Source organism: Pleurodeles waltl, chromosome 9, assembly GCF_031143425.1.
Source record: "Pleurodeles waltl isolate 20211129_DDA chromosome 9, aPleWal1.hap1.20221129, whole genome shotgun sequence".
NCBI lineage: Eukaryota > Metazoa > Chordata > Amphibia > Caudata > Salamandridae > Pleurodeles > Pleurodeles waltl.
Window position 1 is genome coordinate 110,484,448 of NC_090448.1, and position 27,910 is coordinate 110,512,357.

Sequence of the window (27,910 nt, forward strand, 5' to 3'; positions counted from 1 at the left end):
AAAAAAAAAACACAAACAAAAAATTAGCCCTGCCGTCTAGAGGTTTCTGCCCCCCGGGGGCAGATCGCCTAATAACAATAGGCCAGAAATGGCCTAAAGTAAATTTGCCCCCCTCAGCCCCCCCGGGGAGCGACCCTTGCCTACGGGGCCGCTCCCCTTGCGTGACGGCTCAAAAAAAAAGATACCTGGTGCCTAGTGGTTTCTGCCCCCCTTGGGGGCAGATTGACCTAAAATCTGCCAATCTGCCCCCAAAGTGGACAGAACTGGCGTAACTACAATTTGCCCCTCCAGGGGAGTGACCCTTGCCTAAGGGGTCGCTCCCCATCCCTAAAAAAACAAACAAACAAAAACAAAAAAAACAACAAAAAATGTGCCCTGGCGCCTAGAGGTTTCTGCCCCCCGGGGGCAGATCGGCCTAATAACAATAGGCTGATCTGCCCCCAGGGGGAGCAGAAATAGCCTAAAATAAATTTGCCCCTCTCCGGGGAGCGACCCTTGCCTACAAGGTCGCTCCCCTTGCGTGACGGCGCAAAAAAAAATCCCTGGTGCCTAGTGGTTTCTGCCCTCCTTGGGGGCAGATTGACCTAAAATCGTCCGATCTGTCTCCAAAGTGGGCAGAAATGACCTAAATACAATTTGCCCCTCCACGGGAGCGACGCTTGCCTAAGGGGACTCTCCCCTTACGTGAAAAACGAACAAAAAAAAAAAACTCCCTGGTGTCTAGTGGTTTCTGCCCCCCTTAGGGGCAGATTGGCCTCATAAAAATAGGGCCAATCTGACCCCGAGGGGGGCAGAAATGGCCTAAAGATAATTTGCCCCCCATGGGAGCGACCCTTGCCTAAGGGGTCGCACCCCATATCTAAAACAAAAAAAACAAAAAAAAAACAATTATCCCTGGTGCCTTGAGGTTTCTGTCCCCCCCCCCCCCCCCCCCGGGGGCAGAAAAGGCCTTAAAAAAATATGCCTCCCCTGGGAGCGAACCTTGCCCAAGGGGTCGCTCCCTTATGTCCATTTCATTTTCCAAAAAGACATCCCTGGTGTCTAGTGGGCGTTTTGACAGCCGGATTGCTTTCAATCCGGCTGCCAAAACGCAGAGAGAGACTTCAAACGGAAGGAAATACATTTCCTTCGCGCTTGAAGCTGACGTCACAGGGGGGGTGGGGGTTGTCGGGGGTGGCGGGGAAGGGCTTCCCCTTCAATCCCTGACTTGGGGGGGGGTGGGGGGAACCCCACAGAGGGCTAGCGCTCCCTCTGGGCTGGGTGCCCAGGACGTAATGGTTACGTCCTGGGCACAGCAGCACTGTGCCGCAGGACGTAACCATTACGTCCGCGGCACAGAACCGGTTAAGGCGCAAAGGCCTTAGAGTCATTTTTGCCCGGGAACGCCTACCTTGCATCTCATTGACGCAATGTAGTTTTCCACAGGCAAAAAATGACGTTAACTCCAATATTTTCACGCTAGATGGGTCTTGCATCAAAATATAAATATGGAGTTAAGTTTGTGCTGGATTTGCATAAAAAAAATGAGGCACAGCCGGCTGGATTTACTAAGCCATGCAGAGACATGCAAAGCTGCTGTGCTTAGCATAGCAAAAAAATCACTGAAGCCCTTGCGTTTCCTTGCGTGACACAAAGGCAACACAAGGGCTTCGTAAATCTGGCCCTCAGTAGTTAGGGGCACTGGGTCATACTAAGGTCAAAAAGTTGCAGATAAAATTGTAAACAAATCCAAGACACAGTGAAAGATACATGTGCTGATGGGACGCTCAAAATAAGTACTCCCTTCCAGTGTATTTCAGAGGAAGGATAACATCCACTAAAGAAGAAAACTGACTTTGGTGCAAGACAACTTCTCTGGCCACAATTTAGTGTCTTTGGTTTCATTGCCTAAAGGAGTTCATTTGTGATTAGACTGAACAGCTGCTGGCTGGTATATCACCTTCCAAGCTTCTTGCTTGGCACACCTCCAACAGAGCAGAATGCTAATTCCCACTGCGGAGTACATTCTCAGATTGCAGAGGTTTATGGAATCGTTTTTTATGGCACAGATGTGAGTTATTTGGGGGAGGGGTATGGCACTCATTAGCTTAAAAAAATGATGCTTGGAGGTCTGCACACGTTTGACATAGGATGCAGAGGGAAGGAATTACATTCACTGCCTCTCCTCTTCACATTCAACAGGACATTTCTTTAACATTGTTTCATCTCTTCCAAATTTCATTTTAGCACATAGACATCTGCTGCATGAGGGAAAATGTATGAACTTTTAAACAGGGAAGTCAGTTTTAGTTATACACCTCAAATGGCACAAATTTCATCAAGGTATACTTTCACAACGTGTGATTATTGGCCATTTGTGCTATAGTCCATTCCAAACTATTATGTCGCAGGAGATTCACCTGAGTGAAACATAGATGGGTTTACAACATGGTGGCAACTAGCCAATAACACTACACCAAAGGTATAGCAATTTTAATTGAGGTAAAATCAGTAGTAAAAATAGTGATATTTGAAGCCAATGAGGGGGGAAGCTGGATAACAGCCAGAGTTAAGGTACAGCAAAACTCTTTTAACTTAGTTACCTGTGGCCCAAATATAGCTGATGTCTCCCCTCAGACCATTCTTTTTTCCACTTTGGTCAAATTTAAGGTTTCTAATATTTTAAGGGGGGTACTTCAACATCTTGCTGGCCAGTCACCTAGATAGATCTTTGATGTGCATCTAAATTAGCTTACCAAGAATGAGGACTTACTTTCTCTGGTAGAAAATTTAAATCTATATAAAGTGTGTTGCAGTGTAAGAGGAAACAATAGGGGTTATACTTTCCATATCAAGAAGAAAGGTCACTACTGAAGAATAGACTACCTCTTTATTGACAGTAGAGAAGTAGAGAGAATTCTAGAGATAGAACATCTCCCAGTCCATTTAGCAGACCATCCAGCATTACTATTACAAATCAAGGGGCTCATTTACAAGCCCCTTGCGCTGCCAATGTGTCACTTTTTACATTGGGAAAAAATTATGCACCAGTGGCACAAGGGACTTATAAATAAGCCCTGAGTTGCCAGTCTGTAAATAGAGTAGAATGTGGGTGGTTAATAGGAGGCTACTTCTCCAGTCGGTGATTATACATGAAGTAGAGAAGGGACAAGAGGATTTCTTTAGCTGGAATATGATATCAGTCCCTCTTCATATTGTATGGGATGCATATAAAGCCTGGTTAAAGGGCACTTGAAAGAGCCTCTCAGTTGTATGGAATAGGAGAGGGTGCAGGTTTCATAGTTGAAGAAGATCCATTGAAAATAACTTTGGTAAAGGGGGATATCAGGAAAGGATTAGAGGAAACACCAGAGGATCTGGCATTTTAGTTGAAATTGAAGGAGAAAGTAATTCACCAATTGGACGCCAGCAAGTTCACAGAACAAGTGTATGCTTAACTTTGCGTGGCTTAATACTGCCTTGAAAATATGGGCCCCTGACACAGTTTTCTGCAGCAGAGGGGCATGCAATGAGTGTTGCTGTGGGCATTTCACTTCAATACCCATTGCAATTTGATGCTGCCACCAGATTTACGAGGATTCGTAAACCTGAGGCAGCACCAAGGAGAAATACATACATAGAGCAAAACACCATGAATGATTGTTTAGGTGGTGGAAGGTGTCCATTCCGGCACATAAAAAATCATCAAATAATGATGATTGGCTACTTCTATGTGTGCTGCAGATTGAAACACACATTGAACTAGCAAAATGCCATTATTGATTGTTTATGTGCAGGAAGGAACACCTTCCTGCACATAAACAATCATTCCGTGCAACGCAGGCACCCTTACACTGTGGTGTAAGGGTGCCTGCATTGGTGCTAGGCAGCTAAATTTAGCTCCATCGCTAGCGGAAACACAGGGGAGCGCCATAGTAAATATGGAAAATCCCTGTATTTCTGAAGTGACGCAGCTCGGCGCTGCAGATGTAGGCACAGCACCACACTGCACCACCTTCCTCGTAAATGAGGCACTAAGGCCCATATTTATACTTTTATAGTGCTGAATTTGCGTAATTTTTTGACAGAAAAGCAGCACAAACATACAAAATACAATTGTATTTTGTAAGTTTGAGCCACTTTTGCGTTAAAAAGTGGCGCAAATGCAGTGCTATAAAAGTATGAATATGGGCCTGAGGCCCATATTTATACTTTTTGCCACAAAACAGTGCAAATGCAGTTTTGAGGCAAAAAGTATAGCACCGGCTTGCGTCATTCCAAATTGCCAGATGGACGCCAAATTAATGGAATCCTTAAAGCCCGCGCTAAGGTTGGGCTAGCATCAGGAAAAATTACGTTAGCCGGGTGGGGGTGGCAGTATGGGGGAATGGGGTTTTGCCTTAAAAAATGACACTAGGCTGGTTAGAGCAAAAAAATGCCGTTAACGAGTCTAGCGTCATTTACTGATGCAAATCCATCCATATCACATGACTCCTGTCTTATGAAGCCAGCACAGGGGACCATTTCAGAGCCCCCAATGGCACTTAACATTTAAAAAAAAAATACTTATCTATACTTACCCTACTTACCTGGGATGGGGGTCCCCCATCCTTTGGTGTCCCTCTGGTGTGGGTGGGGGTGTTCCTGGGGCTTGGGGTGGGCACCTGTGGGCCCATTCCATGGTGTTTGACTGTGGAAATGGGTCCATAGGTCCCCTAATGCCTTCTCCGACCCAGGCGTTGAGTAATGGCAATAAGCAGGCTTAGTGCCATTATTTAGGCCCGCCTCCCACCTGTGCACCTTTTTTTGGGCGCTAGGGATTTTAGTAATTTTTTGGACTGGAATGCCTACCTTGCATCTCATTGACAGAAGGTGGTTTCACGCATCCCAAAAATTATGTTAACGCCTTTATTTGGACGCTAGACAGGTCTAGCGTCAAAATAGAAAATTGGAGTTAAGTGCGTGCCGAATTCACATAAAATAGAAAAATGATGCAAATTCAGCGCAAAAAGAATAAATGTGACCCTTAGTTCCAGATATCTGCCTTGCCAGAGAAGTATCAGGTGCTTGAGGAAGGAGGGAGAGCTTGATCGATAACCCGTGCCAGGTACTGGAGTTGCCGGAGCTGGTTTGAGCGGCCATGAGGCAGTGGGGACAGAGGCATAGAAAGCCAGAGGCCCATGAGATTGGCCGTGCCCTGAGATCTATGGGTTGAGGGCTCAGTTGGAGCCCTGCATGAGCTGTCATGGCTCTGCCGAGCTCACCGGGGGTGGCTCTGGTGTGTGGCCCAAAGCGGAGCGGGGACGAGCCAGTGTAGGACTAAGCTGCGTGGAGGTGACTGCGTCTGGTCGCTGCAGAGTCTGTGGAGCCACTGGAGGCGACAACAGCATGGTTCTCACCACAAGTCAATGGGGACATTCTGGACAGGCTGTGCAAGTGGGCCAAGGGCCTCGAAGCACAAACTGAGGCCAGGGGCGAATGGTGTCATCGGGCCACCCATGATGAATCAACACATTGTGGTGAGATTGTAAGGGGCATATTTATACTCCGTTTGCGCCGAATGTGCGTCAAAACTTTTGACGCACTTTCAGCGCAAACGTTGCCCCATATTTAAACCCTGACGCCCGATCCGGCACACCAGGAAAATGGCGCTATGTGCGCCAGTTTTTGGAAGCGGCACCCCGCCCTGCGTTAATGACATGCAGGGTAGGCGTTCCCGTCCAAAAACAGGCGCACATAGCGGTGCGTGGTATTTATGCTTCAGGGCAAAAATCACTCCCGCGCGGCAGGCGGCGCAAAAAAATTGCGCAAAGCACGAATATCGTGAAATTTTAACGCCTGGGTCAGGGCAGGCGTTAAAATGGGGCAAACACACCTGTACTTAATCAGAACACACAGAACAAACAACAGAGCAGCAGAGCAGCAGAGCAGCAACAGGGAGAGATGGAGGTGATTTTTCTACAACGTGCACGGAGACGCAGAGCCCTGCAGCAACAACAGCAGCCACAACAACAGCAGCCACAACAACAACAGCAGGGACCCCAAAGACAGCGCAGAAGGCAGGAGAGGATATTCCGCCCAAGAACAACCCTGCTTGGCCTCAGGGAACGGGACATCATCCAGAGGTACCGGTTGAACTGGCAGGCCATTCAGCAGCTGCTGACAAATATTGAACAGCAATTGGCCCCCACTTTAGTGACTCCACGCACTATCCCAACCGAAACAAAGCTGCTTGCCGTACTTCACATGCTGGCAAGTGGCTCCTTTCAGACAAATGGTGCCCTGGTTGGTGGAATCTCACAACCATCTTTCTCCGCATTCCTGCCTAAAGTACTGGATGCCATCATTGGACTGACACCCCGCCACATCTGCTTCCCTAACACACTGCAGAAGCAGCAGGAAACAAAACAGGGGTTCTACGCCATCAGTGGCTTTCCGCACGTCCTTGGTGCAATCGACTGCACACACGTACGCCTTGTGCCACCTGCTGCGAGTGAACACCTCTACCGCAACAGGAAGCACACACATTCCATCAACGTGCAGGCCATAGTCGATCACCAAGGACTGATCAGCAACATTGTGGCTAAATATCCTGGGAGTGTACATGACGCATTCATCTTCCGTCACTGCACCATCAACCAACACTTCCAGGATGGACGGTATGGCAATGGACTACTTGTTGGTAAGGACAAAAATCTACTTATATACTCACTGCACAGAAACCCTCTAGGATAAACAACCCATACACCACAATAGCAACACCTAGACAGGAACACACTGAGGTACTCACATCACTAGCCATGTTTCACAAGTCACCATTGAACCTCTCACACCTTGGAATTTACTCCACAGCTTAGTGTGAAGTCATTCATGACTGTGGTTGCCTAAATATCACCTTGCAAATTGGAAGTCTCACAATAACCTGCACACTAATACAATGCATAACTTTTAAGGGATGGGATGGCTTGGGTATGTTCAATTGAACGTTTCTAATACCCTTTCATGTTTCAACTCTGCATGGAACTATCATCACACCCCCAGTGAGGACACATGGACATCTGTGTCACAAGTCACAATGCAAGGGAGGGCACACTGTACTTGAGAAACCGATACATCCTGCTGACAAACAGTTAGCCAACAAACACTTGCTCTGCCAAGGAAAAAAAACAATGCCAAAGTTTCCACCAACAACCATAGGTTGTCACATTAGTACACAAAATAGTCACAGACAACACAACACAACTACTTCCATCAAAGATACGTACAACAGTGCCTCCTACATCTAATTGATACCATTCTGTGTTTCTCTTTCAGCTGATCAGGGGTATGGCATCCAGCCTTGGCTAATGACACCATATGGGAACCCAAATACTGCTGCTGAGCGGGCATACAATGACGCCCACAAGAGGACACGCAGCATTGTGGAGCGGACCTTTGGGATCCTAAAGTCAAGGTTCCGCTGCCTTGACATCACAGGTGGAAGCCTATTATACTCCCCAGAGATGGTCTGCAAGATCATATGCACTTGTGCCATATTACACAATATTTGTGTAAAAAGGAACATTCCCCTCCTTGAACCGGACCCAGACATGCCTGAGGATGATGATGAGGAGGATGCTGGCCTGCAACAGGAGGGGGAACAACCTAACACCGCAGCAGGAGTGCGTAGGCGCCAACAGTTTGTGAACAATTTTTTTACTTAAGTTATTATAATCACTTGTATTCCACACTTGTAAATAAACACAGATAACAAACACCACATCATGCTTTGGCCTATTCATTTCTGACCACCTTTAGTTTGAAATTGCTGAAGATGAATGTTGTCTCATTGATCAAGAATGCCATTAAAATTCATCACACCAAAAATAAACATCACAACTGTATGCACAGAGGGTAGGATGTGACATGTTACATTACCATACACAGAGCCCAACAAGAGTACAAGTGTGACAATTACACATGCCGGATCCAAACAACTGAAACAGTCTCTCATCCAGCCCAAAATTGGAGATCATTTGAAAGTCACATCACACGTGTTCAGAGACAGGGTGGGACCATCCATGTGTACGTGAACATGTCATCAATGGCTTCTCTCAAGTGTATGATGTGAGCAATACACAATTGCAACAACATCAGCTGCCACTAACTCAGGAGGAGACCTTGAAGTTACAGTGACAACATACACACAGACAGGTCATAGTGGATCCACATTCCCATACACATGTACACATATGTCATACAACCAACCTAATATTTGAAAGTAGACCATCACAGTTGTGTCCCAGTTTGAACCTAGCAGGAAGATTGTAACATGACACTAAACCAGTTGATGCAGAAAGGGACACAGACAACCAAAAAAATCTTCGCATTATCACATCGTGAATGCTGAGAGGCTTGCAAACTTAGTCATATGAAAATGGTATGCAACTTAGATCCAAATCATCATTACTGCAAACGTCAAATGGGCTAATGAGATGAATGAATTGTCAACAGTCATTCATACCATATGGCCTTACATTAGCACGCTGCTGCAGGTTTGCCATGATATAATAAAAATACTCCATGGATACAGTAGCTATTCTGGATGATCAAATCCTAGGGTGCTGGGGGCCTAAGTCCACCTCTACCGCCCCCAAAACATACAAGAATCATGTACTTGTGAACTAAACACATGCATAAGACACATGTGTGGCCTCCATGTCACAAGTCCTACACAAATATGAAACACAAAACATAATGGGACATGGTCAGCCCCATAAAAACTGAAAGTGACTCTCCCACTCCCTGTTAGGAGTACAGATAAAAGCATCCCCATCATAAAGGTGGGCACATTTTGGAGACGGAATACATAATGGTATCCCAGGCATCATTTCAAAATAGCCATCAGCAATTACACCAAATATGTTGTCAAATATGGTCAATACATTAGTTAAAGTATCCCAAACATTACAGTGTGAAGGCCGTCTATACATAAAAGTACGGACATGTGTCATATACAAAGACAAATGTCTCTCACATCGCACCATTTGACCATGACAAATCACCTTTCCAAAGCTAAACACATGAAGACATTAGGATAAAAGTGCTCCATATTCTACGCATACAGCATGGCCGTCATAATTTGTTCACGTACATGAGTGCACACAATGCTGAGTCAGATACAAATGTATCCAAAAGTGTCTTGATATTTTGCCTTCAAAATATAATTAACATCCACAATATTTTTGACTCTGCATCATGTGGACTACTGTACGTGTAAAAAAAACGACGCTCATGATGTATGCGTGGTAAAATTGACGCTACATGGACATTATGTTGGTCATTTCATGTACATTATTAATTATTAATATTCATATCATATTTTTTCACTCCGCATCATGTGCACCACTGTACGTGTAAAAAAAACGACGCCCATGATGTATGCGTGGTAAAATTGACGCTACATGGACAATATGTTGGTCATTTCATGTACATTATTAATTATTAATATTCATATCATATTTTTTCACTCCGCATCATGTGCACCACTGTACGTGTAAAAAAAACGACGCCCATGATGTATGCGTGGTAAAATTGACGCTACATGGACAATATGTTGGTCATTTCATGTACATTATTAATTATTAATATTCATATCATATTTTTTCACTCCGCATCATGTGCACCACTGTACGTGTAAAAAAAACGACGCCCATGATGTATGCGTGGTAAAATTGACGCTACATGGACAATATGTTGGTCATTTCATGTACATTATTAATTATTAATATTCATATCATATTTTTTCACTCCGCATCATGTGCACTGTAATGCATCAAAAAAAAATGACGCACAACTGTGTATGCGTGAAAATATGACGCATAACGGGAAAATAAAAACGGCGGCCATTTTATGCAGGAAGTGATGTAATAGGATATCCTGTTTACAAAATCTGTACTGGGAGTTAACTTTCACTTTCACTTTGCAGTCTCAGATTTATCTAGACTGTGTGGTTGTGTGAAAGGTGTTGTCCTGTGTTTTACTGCTTTTGTGTCCTGTGTGCCTTGTATTTTGTCTTAGTGTCAATCTATTATTGTTGTATAACATTGTCTCAGTCTGTTTAGTGTTATTTTGTCTATACCTGTGATAGTTTGTATTGTCTGTGGGAGTCTGTTGTGGGTAGCATAGTTTGGGGGGTTAGTTGGGCTATTTTTCTCCTTCTTCTTTTTCTTTCACACCTCTACCTTTCCCCATTTCCCCCTTTTTATTTCATATTTTTTTGGTAAATTTTTAGTCCTCTCAATATGTCAGGTAGGCCTCGCCTGTCCAGGATGGGGGAAGACGAATTGGGGGGGTTCATATGGCTCGTAAGCCATTTCCTCCCACTAATGCTGGAAGCTGGGGGCCGTGTGATACAGGGGTATCACATGGAGGCGAGGAAAATCCGGTGGGAGAAGGTGCGCCATCACCTGGTCCGGGTCTATGGGAGTCTCAGGAATGTACACCAACTCAAGCACCGCTGGGCAGATCTGATCACCAGGGAACAGGACCTGCTGGACCACCTGGGACTCCGGATTGGTGGCCATGTTGGTGAGTAAAAAACAATTAAATGGGAATGACAGAAATCGGTGTGTGAACATGTGATGATTGTTAGCCAATCTGCAAAATAAGTAGCTGACTGTGTGTAATGCCAGGGAAACCTAGGCCCATGGTTATACACATTAATCACCATTTTTGCAACACATGTACACGCAATGACAGCTTTATAAATTCAACATCTATTTGTATTATGCTAAGTCGCCCCCTCTCTGCGTCACAAAATGTTTCAAATGCTGCGCTACAAAGGTATACATATGTGTCCTAATGTGTATTTGTTGCAGAATGTGTATGAAGACCTATGCTACCAGTCCGATGGCTCATTTTTGCAAAACATACCAGATGCCTGTAGCTGCATGTAATGTAGTGTTGCATTTGTGTCAGAAAAGCAACATGTGAACGGCTCTATTTGTACTCCACTGGTCATAATGGCCAGTGAGTACGTCATGTAGAAACAACATACCTACATATGCAGACGCCATAGCTAGACAGAAAATTGGAAACACATGATGATGCTATACATGTGTGTTGCCGTCACGTCACATGAAGTTAGTCATGTTGTTCACACATATGTCACATGTGTGTCTGGTTGCTGTCTGTTGACCCTGTCCAAATAGCCAGTTTATTTGTGAGTGGTCATGTAGTCCTCATGGAACCAGTTTTGGAATGTCTCTCGGGGATGCACATGCTGAGATGTATGGATAACATTATTGTTGGGGCATACTAATGGAGGATTAACTTGGACGACACATGACTGTCCTGACCACTGCATGAGTGTAGTAGGGTGTGACACTGGAGCAGGAGACTCATCCAATGATAATGTTGAATACAAAGTGATCCATGCAGGATGAGCATGTGTGAAAGTCTATCATTACCATGTTATATTCACACAGTGTCATTGTAACAGAAATCATTGGTCCGTTCACACAGTCTGAGTATAATCTTTGTTTCATGCTTTACAGGTGGACCAGCCCCGTACACCGTGGGAGAGGTGGCCCATTTTGACGACCCCGATACCTACAGTGAGTGTCGCCTGAGTGCTATTTACATTGTTTGGTAATGACGCATGATGGATTACTGTGTGTTCAAGAGAATTCATGATTTGATGTGCTGGCCGTTCATTGGCTTTGTTCTTTTAGTGTGATATCAAATTTGAATAAGGTTTCTGCAAAACAATACGTAGTCATCTCTCAGATTGAGGGGCTGTAGCCCATTGAATTAGGGCGGAAATTGGGAATGGTATGACTCATTTGGAATACACTGGTCAATGTTAGACTTGGTCAGGGACTTGCCATGAACTGAGTCTGCATATCAGACTGACAGTCTCCCAGATAGCTTAGGCACATGGCTTTGATGACAAGTGCTTCTTCCTAGTTGAGGATGGACTGTGTACACTGTAGGTTGGATCTTCCGTGGGCATGTACTTCCACAAGGTGAACTCGAAGTGTGTGTGACTTGAGTGCAATGCCCTAGGTGTTCAGTTGAATCATGTGAATGGGTGTACTACCTCCCCTGTGTGTGTTGTTAAACATGCCTCACTAATAGTATGTTATGTTGGGCTAAGTCATAACATTTTGACATGTGTGGACCTGGGATGTGACAAGGTTGGGCTGACTACAACGTGTTGCTAGCCCTTCATAGGTGTTGTGTGTGAAGGCACATAATTGTTGAACTTTCTGTACACTCCTGGGTGTGCATTGAACATGGGATTGTTGGTTGTTCTTCCCACACCACCCACAAAGACTGGGATGTTACTGTGAAACCGGGTACCTAGGACTGTAGCAACCAGTATGTTACACGTACTTAACACCTTTTGTGACTTGAGTTAGTACCTTGGGCCAGAGTGAGAAAAATGTCTACACGTTGCAAATGGCATAAATATATGTGTGGGATTTGCAAACGTCTGTTTCCTATTCCAAAATGTATTTGGTGGTCATGTACATATGAGGAAAATGCTTTTCAAAATGGATATAATAAAGGGTTTTACCAGACCTACTTGCAAATCACAGTGGTAGGCAATCCCATTTGCAACCGAGTACGTGGTTGCAAAGTGAGTAGCTGTTATCATCCACTTGAAGTGGATGGTAACCACCTTGCTGACTGGAAGGGGTCCTCATTGTAAAGCTTCACCTTTGTGAGTGGACTAAAATAATCCTGCGCAAAACAGCCAGTGGTCTAAGGGACCAATAATTACTGTGAAATTTTCCAAGTACAATTGTTGTGATTTAAAAATAATTGCAGATCATTTTCCTTTCCGGTAAACGGCCTACACTTGGGGAAAAATAACTTGCTTAATTTAAAAACAGTCACGTCTATGGAGTTTTGCTGATCCCAGCAGGCCTCCATCCCCGTGAGTGCCCATGTTGCTAAGGTGGGGCAACTTGGAACCCACATCAGTGATGTTCATGAGGTGGGTTTTAGGGACCCCATAGCAACTCGCAGACGGTGTCTGAGACACCGTTCTGCTTTGCAAATTGCTAGTTGATATTCCTAAATTCCTACATCTGACACCTAGTGTGGACATATGATTCTGGGCCAGGGGTGCAATCTTAGCACACAACCAATTAAAAATGCTATTGAGTGAGGAGTGTGAGTGTTATCACATAGAATGACATATGTACTGAAGTCAGTATGCGGAAGAGCTGGTGCCATAATGTCAAATGCCTTAGGTATGATTTGGATGAGTAGTTTATGGTGATGTCATCCATCATGTAGAGACATGGATATGCTTTGTGTGATATGACCTTAGGTATGCATGATTCACATGTACTTCCTCTGAGCATTTCCGTGAACTATGTTGTAACAATTGCTGCATACAATATATTTATAGTAATTGACAAATGAGCCATTGTGGGATTCAACCCACTGTAAATTCAATGCTCAATATTTCCCTTTTCTCTTCACAGCTGCAAACCTGAGTGCCGCAGAGCGCAACCATTTTGAGCGCAGGGCAATGAGGTACAGGCGCATCCTGCAGGTGCAGTGTGGGTATCGGAGGATGGCCCGCAGATACAATTCTGATCGGGCCTCCGGGGCGTGGTATGCCACACCACAGGCTCCACCAACGGTGCCACCTACAACCACCGCCACTACAACCACCAGGTCTGCCCAAGGGGACCCAGCGACGGACCAGGCATCTTCCTCAAGACCTGGACCCAGCCGTGTGTTGGGAGCAGGGCTGTCCCGTGGCCACTCCACTCCAGCAACAACCTCCACCTCCACCGGCACGCAGACCAGCAGTGACCCTCCAATTGACCCTGCAGCCTTCCAGGCATTGTCTAGAAAACTGGACAGGTTAATTCGCAAGGTGGACAACCTGACGGAGGACATGGCTGAGGTTAAGGAGAAGGTGTGCTCCATCCGGCGCACACTTCGGAGGGCAAATCTTTAGTCATTTTGCCTTCCTGAACTTTTACCCCTCCCCTCTCACCTCTTTCCTCTTTTCATACTGTTAGTTGGGTTTGGGGGGTTAGTTATAGGATAAGTATAGGTAATTAGCTTAGTTAGTGTTAGGTAAGAGGGTGGGGGGTCCTTATTCTTTCTATCTAATATTTTTGTGTGGGTGGGTGGGTGGGGGGCAATGTTGGGATTCCTGTTTAATAAAAAAAAAAATATATATATATATGTTTGTTTAGGATAGTATAGTATGTGTTTAGGTTAGTAAGTGTTGTCCTGCATGTGTCTTGTTTCTCAATGGTGGGTGGGGGGTTGATGTTTAGATCGTTTCGTTACATGTGTAGAGTAAGTTTAGCTTAGGTTAGTTAGGGACAGTTGTGGGTTAGTAGTAGTCTGGTTAGATTAGTGTAGGTTTACCTTTCCCTTAGTTGCCTCTTTTATTACTACTCTTAAATAAAAAAATTGTTAACCCTTTACCTGATGCGTTAGGTGCTACCTTTTCATGGCCTTGACATCTGTGTAGCAGAAAGTTTAAGTATGACATTTGTGTTCCATGCTCGCTATCCCCAGGCTTATGAGGTTTAACATGCCAGCTACCCGTGTGCTAACTTGGAAAGTATCCACCATGTTGGAGAGCCACCATTGGTAGTGTGCATTGATCATCAAGGTTTGGGGTTGTTATGTATCCTACTTCACAAAGAGTGCTTCCAGACTTATTATTGTAGGTAAATAGATAGGTCGGACAGCATTGTGAAGTTCAGGGAGAGCTTTATAGATGATGATTTGTTCACACTCTTGTCTTGTTGCTGTCATTGCTGACCTACATCATGTGTGTACTGATTCAGCATTAATTTCCTTCATGGAAGTATACGCCGTAAGGGTGATTGATGCTGTGTAATTTGTTTATCATTCCTTTCATTCTACAGCATAATTTCAAATTTTAGTATTGCATGGTGCCTACATTTCTCAGCCACCATTAGTTGTGTAGAATAGCTATAGATAGTGCATCATTCTGTCCAACACAGCATGATTGTGTGTGCTTAGTCCCTTCATCAGTTATTTTCCTCAGTATAGTAAAGCTATGATGCAATCCTGGCCACTGCACAGATGTATCAGTATACATGAAATCAGGACAGTAGTATAGAGAATCGACATGGTTGCCACACAGCCACTTTGGAGTTATCTACTGCACAGTTGAATTTTGAAATGACACAGAGACACAATAGGTGTGCAAGTGATATTTATTTATAGGTGGTGTTGTGCAAAATGTCCATTCACCATGTTTGCTGACTCCTTTCTGGTGCATTATTACATGGTGATCCTACAGAAGGGGTGTGGATGATGCTCCTGACATGCTGGGGTGATGTCACAGACAGTGCAGAGGAACATGAAATGCCAAATAGTAGGAGAGAAACATTCACTGGCAAGGTGGACAAGTCATACAGTGGATTGCCGAACAGTCATTGAGGTTAGTTGTAGTGCGAATGGCATGTGTCAAAACGTAGGACCTTGGTCAGAGTAGGGCATGGTGCAGGGACTAGGGCTTCCGGGTACTCTTGCGTGTGAATGTTATCTGTTCCATGTCTTCTTCTTCTGATGTGTGTGTTGCCTGGTGTGTCCTTGTTGTTGTTGGTTGTGAAGGGGCAACACACACCTCAGTGTTAGAAGACATGGAGGCAGACATCCCGGGGGCTGATCCCTGTTGAGTAAGGAAGGGCAGTACTGCAGCAAGGAGGGCCTGCTGGTTTTTCAGAATGGCAGCCACATCCCGATGGTAGGCAGCCAGGTCGGCCCTGATGGGTTCTATGTTGCATTCGTGCACACGTTGAGTGGCTTGCAGTTTGAGTTGTTGTGTCAACTGGATGACAGCTGTGCCAATTTCCTTCAGTGTTTTTGAAATGTCCTCCAAGAGCAAATTTCTGGCTTGCATTGCAGCGGCCTGATCAGCAGTTGACAACATGCACGAACGCACCCCCTCAAGGCTGGCTGCCATAGTTTGCATCCCCACCCGCACCTCCTTGGCCAGCTCCCGCTGGACCCCAACGACAGTTCTTTCGAAGCTGGTGCCAGTGTCGTCAGAGTCCTCAGCTGTGTTGGAGCTGGCAGGTCTTACAATTGGGGTGGCGGGTGGTTCTACTGTGGTGGCTGCTTGTTCTGTGCTCCTCCTTGTGACTGAAGGTGGGGTTTGGAGGCTTTCAAGGACCATGTCAATGGTCTCTTGTGGGAAGTTGATGGTCTCGTCATCCATGTCATCAGGGAACTCATGGACAGGCAGATCAGCAGGAGATCCGTGTTCCTCTGCAATGAAACAGGGTACAATTAGTGTGTCTGTGTTGTGACAATTTTGCAGTAAGATACAAGCCTTTGGATGCCTTAACATTGTAGTCTGTGTTTGTCTAGGTATCTGCTGTCCGTCATAGGGCATTGTTGTAGGCCTATGGCCCACCTGTGTGTCACATGTTTGATATTGATCTTTCAGACATGTCGGCCAGGTCGCCTCTAGATGTTGCTTTGTAATTATTTAGGAATAGGCGTTTTTTCTCCTACTCCTCACTCGGTGTTTCACTATTGTCATGGAGGGACATTTTGTAGGGTGGGCTCTCATTATCCAACATGTTATTCTTGGCTTTCTAGGCAGCAGGATAGCTAATGGTGTGGGGGACTAAGTTTGACCCACTTGTAAATAACTCTGTCACCCAGATATTCAGTTTAGCTAAGACTAACTAGCAGTGCCTCCGGTCTCCCACATCAAAGGAATGTTTAGACATCCGAGCGCATGACATCTTTGGAACTTCTCAGGGAAGTGGTGGTCACTCAGGTCCTACACATTTCTATCTTTTCCGGTATGTTCCCATACACAAATGACAAAGACAGTATTAGTTTGATATGTAGTTTCATTGTACAACTGACTTGTAGGAATTTAGGTGTGAGCCCCAATTACACAAACAATACACACTGTTAGAATTGAAATAGTCTGCAGGAGAGTAATACATTAGTACACAGCTTTCATGGTGCCCAACATTTTCTTCTCTCCCTCTGCATGTTCTATGTATAGCACAGCATGTTAAGTTTGGAGGTTGCCTGTCAGAATCACAGGGGAGACATCATCCCTCATATCAGAGGAATGGGCTAGGATCTGGTTGTGCATCAGCAGCAAGGCAGGCAGCATCTAGTTATTATTTTCTGTTTGGAAACTCCCCCATGCGTGTCTTGGGACAAGGAAGTGAATGTAAAAGACATATGTCATGGTGATGACAAAGTTTCCCTACGCAGGAATGCCAAACCTTAACCCCTACCACATCTATCAGCAACGTACCAGACGGTATCCTTGACTGGGGCACAGAGTGAATATGTTCTGGCAAACTCCAGTGCAGAAGTAGGCAAAACAGTGTGATTTGGCTAATTGACAACACCTTAGGACTGACTATTTGCTACATTAACTGATAGGAAGGGCAATGAGAATCATTTAGTGCAAATTGCTCTGAGGCACTTAGATGTGAGCAAATGAGTATAAGTACAATCAGGGTAAGATGCACAAAGGCCTCCAGCCTGAGGCGATTGCGCAAAGTATACGTTTCACTTGCCACACTACACTTTGACTGACTGTGGGTGTTGTGACTGCCCTGGCAGGACACTTGCCTCTCAGGCCCTGCCCCATACACTTTTTATTCACATTGCATGATCTGTACATGTCACGTGGCATTACCTATGCATGTCAATGTTAGGATGTGGTATGGATGTAAACATTCTTGATGTTTTGAGATGATGTTGGGTGATGTGTATTGAATTGGATTGGCCTGTTTATCGTATGAATGTCCTATTTGTTTGTCCGACTTTGCAGGTGTGTTTCAGTGACCAGTTGCCTGTGTCCCCTCCTCAATATTGTTGTCTGAGCAGTATGACATTAGTGATGTAGCCTTGTTAGGCAGGCACGTGAGGGACCCTGATGTATGCAGCATGTGTGTATCGTTAGTGCTGTGTGGCTCCTATTGCTGTTTACTTAGGCTTATGTATGTGTCAGTTATGGACATTCGGCATTTGAGTGTACTGGTACCTTTGTCTTATTTCTAGGAGTAATTGCAGATGTCATCCTCACCCCCTAATTTAGGTATGTATGTTCCAGGGTGGGGTTCCTGCCATTTGGTGCTATAGCTGCACAGAGATGAGAGGTGTTATTGTCAACTGTGGTGGCAGTTAAGTTGCAGTTGTTGTATTTGCTACAGCATTACAGGTAGGGACCTAGTTGATGGGGAATAGATTTTGCAATACAAGTGCCTGGATGTGGATTTGAGGTAGTGTCCTTCCCACCTGTCACTGCTTTCCCTTGGCTCTCTTGTTGTAATTACAGGATGTCCCCGTGGGACTGTTGTTGTTGCTGTATTTTGTCGTGCCCCAGCTTCGGTCAGTACTGGGCATGCCCACCTGCCGTGCCCCTTTCCCCATGCCACTTCATATATGTGCTGACTTACATGCATTGTGTAGTAGGTATCCCCCCCGCTTACAGTCCCCATTATTGTATTATGATTCCCCATGCGACTTACCCTGCATGTGCGTAGTGTTGTGGTAGTCTGCGCTGTCCAGTCCTTGAATCCCTGTGACGATCTCCTCCGGGATGACGGCTGCGACCATCTCCTCCATGTGGTCCAGGGCCTCCTGTTGTGCTGGACTCCCCCCTCCAGTCTGCATTGCTGCCTTCCTGTTCCTGGCCATTTTCTCTTTGGTCCTACGTTTGCAGTCATGCCAGCGTTTCTTACCCTCGGTGACTGTCCGGCGTTCTTCAGCCACACTGTTAATCTTGTCCACTATTTGTTTCCAGATGGCCTCTCTCCTACTGAGTGGCAATTTAGAGGTGATGAAAAGTTGGTGCTGGTGTTCCGTCACCTCTTTCACCAGGATTTCCTGCTCCTCTGCACTGAAGCGACACTTTCTTTTTTTTTTTTAAATGTCCTGGTTCCTGTATGCTTCCTCCTGGCTGGTTCCTGGTCTGCTCTCATCCTCCTGGGGTCTGTTGGGGCATCTAGGATCCATTTTGGGTCTCCTCTCCTGAAATGGCAGTTTTCGCGCAAAAATGTGACGCAATTGCGTGAAAAAAATGGCGTTTTCACGATTGCGCTGTCGTAAATCGACCCACAGTGATGTGCGTCGCATTTACGTTGGTTTCCTTTACGACAGACGGACGCTGTCTGCGTCACGAAATAATGACTCCCACCTGTTGGTTGCGCCGCCGTACGTCAAAGTATAAATTTGACGCCCGCATGGCGCATCCAAATGGCGTTAGACGGCGCAAATTTTTTTGACGCAAAATTGCGTTAGCGCAGTTTTGCGTCAAAAAGTATAAATATGGCCCTAAGAGCCTGCCGGCAGCAGTGAGGACATCACCTTCCCCTACTAGGGCTCCATAACCTACCACAGGGACTGTGCACTGTGACTCCCCATTCTACGTGGTGGGTGTCCATGGATGCTGCAAGGCCCCTCTTGTCGCACAGCATTGAGGAGCCCACATCCATTTGTCTGGTGACCAAGGAATGACTGACCCGGCTCACGTGAATCTGTGTAGAGCATTAAGGACATTATCTTTACTCCTTGCAGCCTGCCCTGATATATGGCTGTATCAATGATCCTCGCCAGCTTGGGACCCCCTTAGAAAACTTTGCCTGGGCTTGGTGTCTTGTGGTGTGGGTGAGACTGGCAACTCAACATATACTAACCGAATAGGGCGATTGATCCGAGGCTCTGTTGGGGTACCACCTTCTATTTAGGGAGCATGTACCGTGAACCTGATGGTGGTCAACTGCTCGTGCCCCTCCTTGTATTCACCCTTGGGGTGTCTGGAGGGTCATGCAAACCGCTGAGGACAGCCAAGAGACCTGGAGACTTGCCAGGGGCACCTACCACCATTACAAAAGATAAAGTGCCCCCACTGCCAGGCAAAGCACCATGGACAAATATGTCCGTTTTGGGAACTCAATGCTAGATATGCTGACAGAGGTGACGAAGGAACTGGCAGCCTGGGTGGAGGATGCGGGGGGACGAGCTTACCAAAACAACTTGATATTTGTTGGATTCCTGGAAGGATGCGAAGGATCATCCATGGACTTGTTCTTGACACATTAGGTCCGATCGCTGGTGCCCACAGAGAATATCTCACACTGCATTTTGGTCGAACGAACCCATGGAGCGCTAGTAAAGAAGGTCCTTCCCAGTACATGGCCTAGACCAGTGATTGCCAATCTCCTAAAATACATGGACAGGGATGCAATCCTCAAATTTGCACAAAATCAAGATAAACCAATGTACCAATCACAGTACATAATGATCTTTCTAGATTACATGAGACTGGTGCAGCAGCTGCACCAATTCTTTACATCTGCTAAGCAATGTTTAGAGCACCCCAAACTACTGTACATGCTACTTTATCCAGCGTGGCTGTGAGTAGTATTTAATGTGCAAACACTCTCCTTCAATTCTCCGGAGGAGGTTTTCCTCTGGAGAGATGAGAAGGTGATGCTTAAACCTCAAACCCCTCAGCACATTGACTGTGATTCACTGCATAGTGACAAGGGAGACTGCCCTATAAAGATTACAGCGAAGAGACATAACAGATCCTGGTCATCCAGGCGGGGCTCCCACAAAGATGAAGCATCTTAGGACGCCCAAGCAGACTCCCATAGCTGTCATCTGCCCATGAATAACTGTACTGTACATGGTTTCCAGTAACATTTGAAGTTCTGGTAATGTTTGAATGCTTAGCAATGTGGAATCATAATATGTTTGACCACCAACCATTGAGACAGTAGATTCATATCTCCTAGTGGCTGGTACCAGTTGGGAAGGGGATACATTGGGAGTGGCCACTCGGGCCCCATGCTGGGGTCCTGAAGTGACGCAACTTGCAAATAGATACTTCTAGTTTGTTGAAGTATGGGGGGGCTAGTTTCTTGGGGAAGTTATTTGTTTTACACTATTGCTATGCACAGACCCACTACATACACACGACCTTTAAGGTAACTCTGTTATATCCCGCTAGCCAGCTAATGGGTAACACAAGACTTAGCGCCCCTGCAGGACTCCTTTATCTGCTATCATGGAATGTTCGGGGGTCTTGGACAAAATCAAATGAGAGGCCATATTAAAATATGTGCTGATATACTGTTGCTGCACATCTCCTCTTTACCAACCTTTCATGCCTCACCAGATGTAGCTACAATCAAGTACTTCACTCTGGGTTCGATAGCGTTCTAGAGGCACATGTATCCTAATACAGCGAGGTTTCTTCTTTGTGCCCACCAAGACCTGGTTGTATTGTCATGGGAGATGAACGATAGTTAGAGGCACCCTTTATAATGAACCCCTAAATATTGGCGGCATATGTGCCGCTCCCCCACTGGGCAAGCATCTGTGGTCTTGGTGGTGCATCCCTGGGGAGACCTTCTCAAGGGTTGGTCAGTCATTGAGGGAGACTGGAATGCTGTGATGGATCCACACATCGATAGATGGCAAGATTTGGGGGAGAAGTCACAGAGATAGGTGTGTCCAGGCTCAGCTCCTTGGTGACTGTGCTGGGCCTTACAGATGTCTGGTGAGCACATCTTCCATCCAGCATTAGGTACATCTATTTTTCCTCGGCCCATGACTTATTCTCTGGACTTCATTATTTCCTCATCCCCAGTGCCTATGTGCATAGAGTGGCGTAAGTAGACATCTTGGCACATGGTTTGTCTGATCATTCTCTGACAGTCCGACAATCCGTCAGCTCCAGGTGGGGCCTGGGAGTCCGGCCTTCTGTTGGGACCTCTCGTCATGGTATCAGCAGAACTCTCCATATCGATTACATATCTCTCGATCCATAGAAGAGTACGTCACTCCAACATGGACACTGCAGCTTCTGCAGCTATAGTATGGGAAGTCTTTAAATTTACCTTGCATGGTATAGATATTAGCTATTGCTCCGGGAAGCATTGGCGTAGAGATCAGGCCCTTGTAGATCTAGAACAACAAATACAGTAATGACTGAAGTGCTAATGGGCACAGGGTGCGGAGGCAGCTGGGGTGGGCACAACAACAACACCAGCCGCTGCTCCTTGAGGAGGCCAAACAGGCCTGGGGGGAGGCGCAGAGCTGTCTATGCCACTGGGGGACAAATTGAACAAGATGTTACACAGGTTGTGTCAAACCGCTCATATCCATGCCCTGACTCCTATGATTTATAACAAACAGGGCCAGCTGTTAGTTGACCCACACGACAAAGCCCAGAGTTTTGCCTCACACTACAGGGAGACATGCCCACAGAGAGACACTGACCCCTGATCAAATAGTTGAATTTGTAAAAGCCTTGCCTCTTCAGACTCTCTCAGACATAACTCAGGCCCAACTAGATGAGGTCAGTATGGAGGAGGAGCATGCATCAGCTGTATTGGCTATGCAATTGAGGCGGGCCCTGGGTCCCAATGGATTTCCATGAAACTTCTTTACAAGCATTTCTGCCGAGGTTAGGGAAGCATCTGCTGGGGTTGATGCATTCGGCACTTAAGCGTGAGCCGCTCCCACCAGACTAGCAACATGCAGAACTTGTGGTTCTTCCCAAACCAGGCCGCCCAACATAAGAACGATCATGCTAAAACTCCTGGCAAAAACACTGGCCCGCAGAGTAGTAGATCTGGTTTACCAGGACTAGAATGGCTTCATACCCTTACGGGGCACGTGCCATAGTATACAATAGTATACAATGTGTCTACAATGTGCTGGCCCTGGCCAGTGGCCATACTCCTGGTGTACATGGACAGGGCATTTGATTCTGCTAGCTGCGCTTACTCATTTGTTCTTCTCCATAGATTGAATTTTGGCCCCAAATTTCTCTCATATGTCCAACTCTTGTATACGGACTTATCAGCAACAGTTAGGGTTGCAGATGCCTTACCAGATCCTTACCCCATTCGTAGGGGTATGAGACAGGGATGCTCTTTATCCCCAATTCTATTTGCATGGGCCATAGAGCCTCTTGCAGTGTGTGTCAGGGTGGATGCCCAGGTAAGGGGCATCAAGTGAAGTATGGGACTGTCAGACAAAATTACCCTATATGCAGATGATGTTCTGTTTTTTCTCACTGAACCAGTGACCACGGGGCCACATGAAGAATATGCACATCTCTAGAAAGATCTCTGGCCCATATATGAACGCTATGAAATCCAAGGTATTCCCCATGAATGGCTATACCGGGACTATAAGATGGGAGCTGGGCCTAACGCTGGCTGAAGGTGGCTTTAAATATTGAGGTGTGTTTGTGTCCCCTGATGCGACTGTCATGGGGCAGGAGCCTGGCATCAGCATTGACCCCGGTAAGGGAGAAGGTAAGGATCTGGTTGTTTCTACCACTTTCTTGTAACTATACCCCAGAATACCAACTGCATCACAGTCAATTCTACCGGTATCTACATCTATGTCACACCCTCACCCCATACATTAGAAAGCTCACGGATCTCCCAGAATTCAGCCCTTTAAAGGGTAAACCCCTCATGGGAGACCTAGGAACTCATAAAATAACAGAAATATATCAAAGACTTGTAATAAATATCTCTAATACTTTACCCACCTTTCGAGCGCCATGGGAGGCAGATCTTGGAACTATAGACAATAAGGATTGGAGTGAGGCACTGGGTGCACCTCGGGAGGCAGCAACTTTGATCTGCCTCCACTTGATACAGCTTAAATACCTCCACAGGACTTACTATACGAGACACGGGCAATGGCGCATGGATCTTATTGTCTCCCCGGTATGCCTTCGCAGCAGGGTGGACAAAGGTACTTTCATTCATTTGGTATGGAGCTGCACAGCGCTGGATCGGTTCTGGCAGGGTGTGACCTCATGCCTGAATGACGTCCTCTCATGGACAATCCCAAGGGACCCTCAACTGATTTTTCTCCATAGCACTGATGGCCTCTGGGGAAACAGCTACAAACGGCTACTCCTTTTTCTGCTCCTAACGCTTGCCAAAAGAGACACAGCCAGGGCATGGAAGGCAGAGGCTCCCTTTCCCCAGTGATGTAGTAAAGAGGGATGATCATTGCATGGGGATGGAAGCTGTGGTTTACCTTGCAAGGGGATGTCACTAAAAGCAATGCAAAATTTGGCAGTGGTAGGCAGATTACAAAGGTATTGGTTTGGAAACTGCTCACCCCGTCACATCTTTTATTGATGATGAAATTCAAAGATATGGCACAGGCAGATGGGGTGAAAGCACATAGGATTGAGATTTAGGACCAGACTAAAGAGGGCCTAGTGCCTCCTTGCGCCACATTAGTGTCATTTTTTTATGCTAATGTGGCTTAATGCAAATTGCTGTGCCATATTTACAAAGTGGTGCAATGCATAGATTGCTCCACTTTGTAACCCCTTGTGCCACATTATGCCTGCACCAGCCATAATGTATGCAAGGGGGTGTTCCTTTGTTAGTGGGACCGCAAACATGGTGCAGTGAATCTAAGATATTCCACTGCATCATTTTGTGTGGCTACTTTCAACTTCTGCACAGAACAGGTGTTAAAAAGGGGCACGCCGTTGCTTTCAATGGGCCCCTATGTACTGTGCAGGATGAGCGCCTACATTTTGGTGCTAATCCTACATAGTACATCAATAGCGTCTAAAATGTCAACGCTATTGCCCCTACCCTGCACCATGGTGTGTGGTAAATTAAATACGCCACACACAAGGTGGTGGTAGGGGGCGCTAAGGGGTGCAAGAAAAGTGGTGCTGTCTTGGATACAGTGCCACTTTTCCTAAATCGGGCACTAAAGGGATTATGGACACTGTTGATCGCCGTTGGGTGTCAGAGTGGGATCGGTGAGTTGGACTGTGCAAGTTGTTTACTACTTTCACTACTAGATGTATAATTCCCAGCCAATGTAGCCCTGTCTTATTCTGAATCCTAATAAATTTTGTTATGAAAAAACATAGTCTGTCTCACACTTTTATCAGATAGGGTTTTGTATCTAAAAGAGTGGGTGATTGCTCTGAAACGCACATGAGACCCCTTCCCCCGATTGGATTGTAAGTAATGTAAAGCAATGCTTCGCAATACTTTGCATTACTTTTAGTCTATTTCCAGCGCAAAACAAGTTTTGCACTGGACAGTAAGTAATTCAAAAAATATGTTTTACTGGTTTGCGTCACTTTTTACGTCAATCTAAATCAGTGCACTGATTCAGACACCGACCACCTCCATTCTCACATCATCCAACACAGACAAAGCCTCCAGTTCTATAATGTACCAAATAACACAGTTAGATTCAAAGATCTCAGGAACACTGTTGACCTTTATATTATCTTGAAAGGTTGAAACTTTTCGGAAGCTCAATTCATTTCACGAAGAAAGTTGGAAAAAAACAATATACGCCCCCGATACAACATTCCTGAAAATAAACTGTATGAACATGTTAATAACATAGAATACAAAGTTTATCAACAAAGCAGGAAATGCATCTAGCTCTAAAAATATATAACTATTGTCTGTGTCCGTGCTATGTGAAAAGGGTGCTGAAAACATCCCATTAATCAGGCACAGTCATTAATATTTATATTACATCAGCAACGTATTTAATAATTTATAATCAGTTATGCAGGTAAAGACTGACAATAAATTATGTTTTAAATTAGTTTCTCATAATTGTGCTCCAACACGACTATTCTGTCCAGACATATCGATCCACCGGTGTCATCCCTGATGAAGAGGAATTACACTCAAGTCTGCTGACTGTGGTGCAACGCATATACACATATAAAGCAATGCAACTCAGAATCTGTAGTACCTGTGGGTTTTGTTGCTAAAAGTAGACAAATAAATGTGCAGTGTGTACCCAGCGCGTTTCTGAATTCTAAGCTGTGAGGGGCAGATATTTACATAAACTATTCATTCTCTGCATGCTCAACAAAAACCTCTTCATTGACACCGAACTTTCAAGGATAGGTTTGATTCTTTTACTGTCCAAGCTACAACTGGCCACAAAAGGCACAGATAGGGCCTCTGTGGATGGAATGAGAAGCCTCTGAGAGTATTACTGTCGGGATATTCAGCTGCTATTAAAGAGTTTGCCACTAAAGAGACACAACGGGCGACAATTCATCGAAATGGCTACTTTGATTCCAGAGGTCATTACTGGACTAACCCTTTAACCTAACCTTAACCCTTTAAAAGCCTCCTATTTACTGCTAAGAAGGCTAGTTGAACTGAAGCATGGAAACTACACATTTAAAATGTTGAAGCTCTGCTACTTTCTATTTCTGCCATTTCGTTCATAACCCCAAAAAACAGGTGGAGAAAGAGTAATTCTAAGTGTACCAAAATGCAAGTATCTGCTGCCTCTGTCTTCCCTTAAGGTTTGACCATTGTATCTACAACAGCTCTGCACTTCAGCGATCATTACCCATATGTAAGAATTAATGAGGCAATCTGCTGTGACTAGCTGCGTATCCCACATATAGATATGCAAAGCCGAACATTTGTGTCATAAGTATAATATCCACATATCTGTCTAGTTGGATTAACTGCAAAAGGTACTTTCCATTTGTATTTAATAGTTAATAATGTACGAACTAGTTCATTAAGTGTTAAATCACAAGGAAAAGAAAACGCAATTATCTCTCAAGTCTAAGAAGCTCGACTAAGTTTTGAACAAAGAAAGCCAATTGAGGAAGGTGAAAGCCACATGGTAGGCTAACCATGGTGTAGAGAGGTGCCCAGGAAAGTTGGCAATGACCAACAAACACATCCATGGTAGAAAACTGTTTGACGGTTCTCAGCATGCATTTAATGACCCAAATGGAAACTTTCTCAATGCTTTTATTCTCTTATTTGGTGACATAGTCATGCATAGCAAATATTCCATGGGTGCCTCTCAGAGGCTGAATCTCTGCTATAGAACCATCACTGTTCCTGTGGCATACCATTCAGTTTCAGATATATAGCGTACCACAGCATTACAGCAGCCATCAGGGTTGTCTTTTGGACACTGGCAAAGGTGTCTGACTCTCCCCTACAAAGTCACATCAAATAAACTCTTTCAAATTCAATCAATTTAAATCAGTAATTTCTAAAGCACGGCTAATCACCCGTAGGGTCTCAAGGAGCTGTTGGCGGGCGTGCTGCTCAATCGAAGAGCCAGGTCTTGAGGTCCTTCCTGAACTGCTTCAGTGATGCTGTGTCTGAGTGTGAGAGACAGCGTGTTCCATATCCGGGCTGCGAGGTAGGAGAAGGATCTTCCTCATGCTGTGCATTTTTGGATTTTGGGAATGGCTGTGAGGGTGAGCTGGGAAGAGTGGAGTTGTCTGTTAGGTATATAGAAGGTGAGGCGGAGGTTGAAGAACGCTAATCCTATGATGTGTAGTGCCTTGTAGGTGTGGATCAGGAGTTTGTATGTGATGCTCTTGTTGACTGGGAGACAGTGTAGGTCTTTGAGATGGGAGGAGATGTGGCTGTGTTGAAGGATGTCCAGGATGAGTCTGGCTGATACATTCTGGATTCTTTGTAGTCTTGATTGCAGTTTCTGGGTGATGCCGGCATAGAGTGCTTTGCCGTAGTCCAGTTTGCTAGTGACAAATGCGTGGGTGACTGTCTTCCTCGTGTCAGAGGGGATCCTTGTGAAGATCTTTTGAAGGAGTTGGAGGGTGTGAAAGCATGACGATGAGACAGCATTGACTAGGCGGGTCATGGATAGAGAAGAGTCCAGGATGATGCCCATATTGTGTGCGTGATCCTTGGGAGCGGGGTGTTTCCCAGTGCAGTAGGCCACCAGGAGTCATTCCAGGCAGAAGGGGTGGAACTAATTACGAGGATCTCTGTCTTGTCTGAGTTGGCTCTATCCAGGCGGCAACAGCTGTCATCCAATTGTGGCAGTTTCTCTTGGCCATTACAGGGTTATTAGACAGAGATAGAATATCAAGGCTCCAAACTGCTGTGTCATTTGCGTT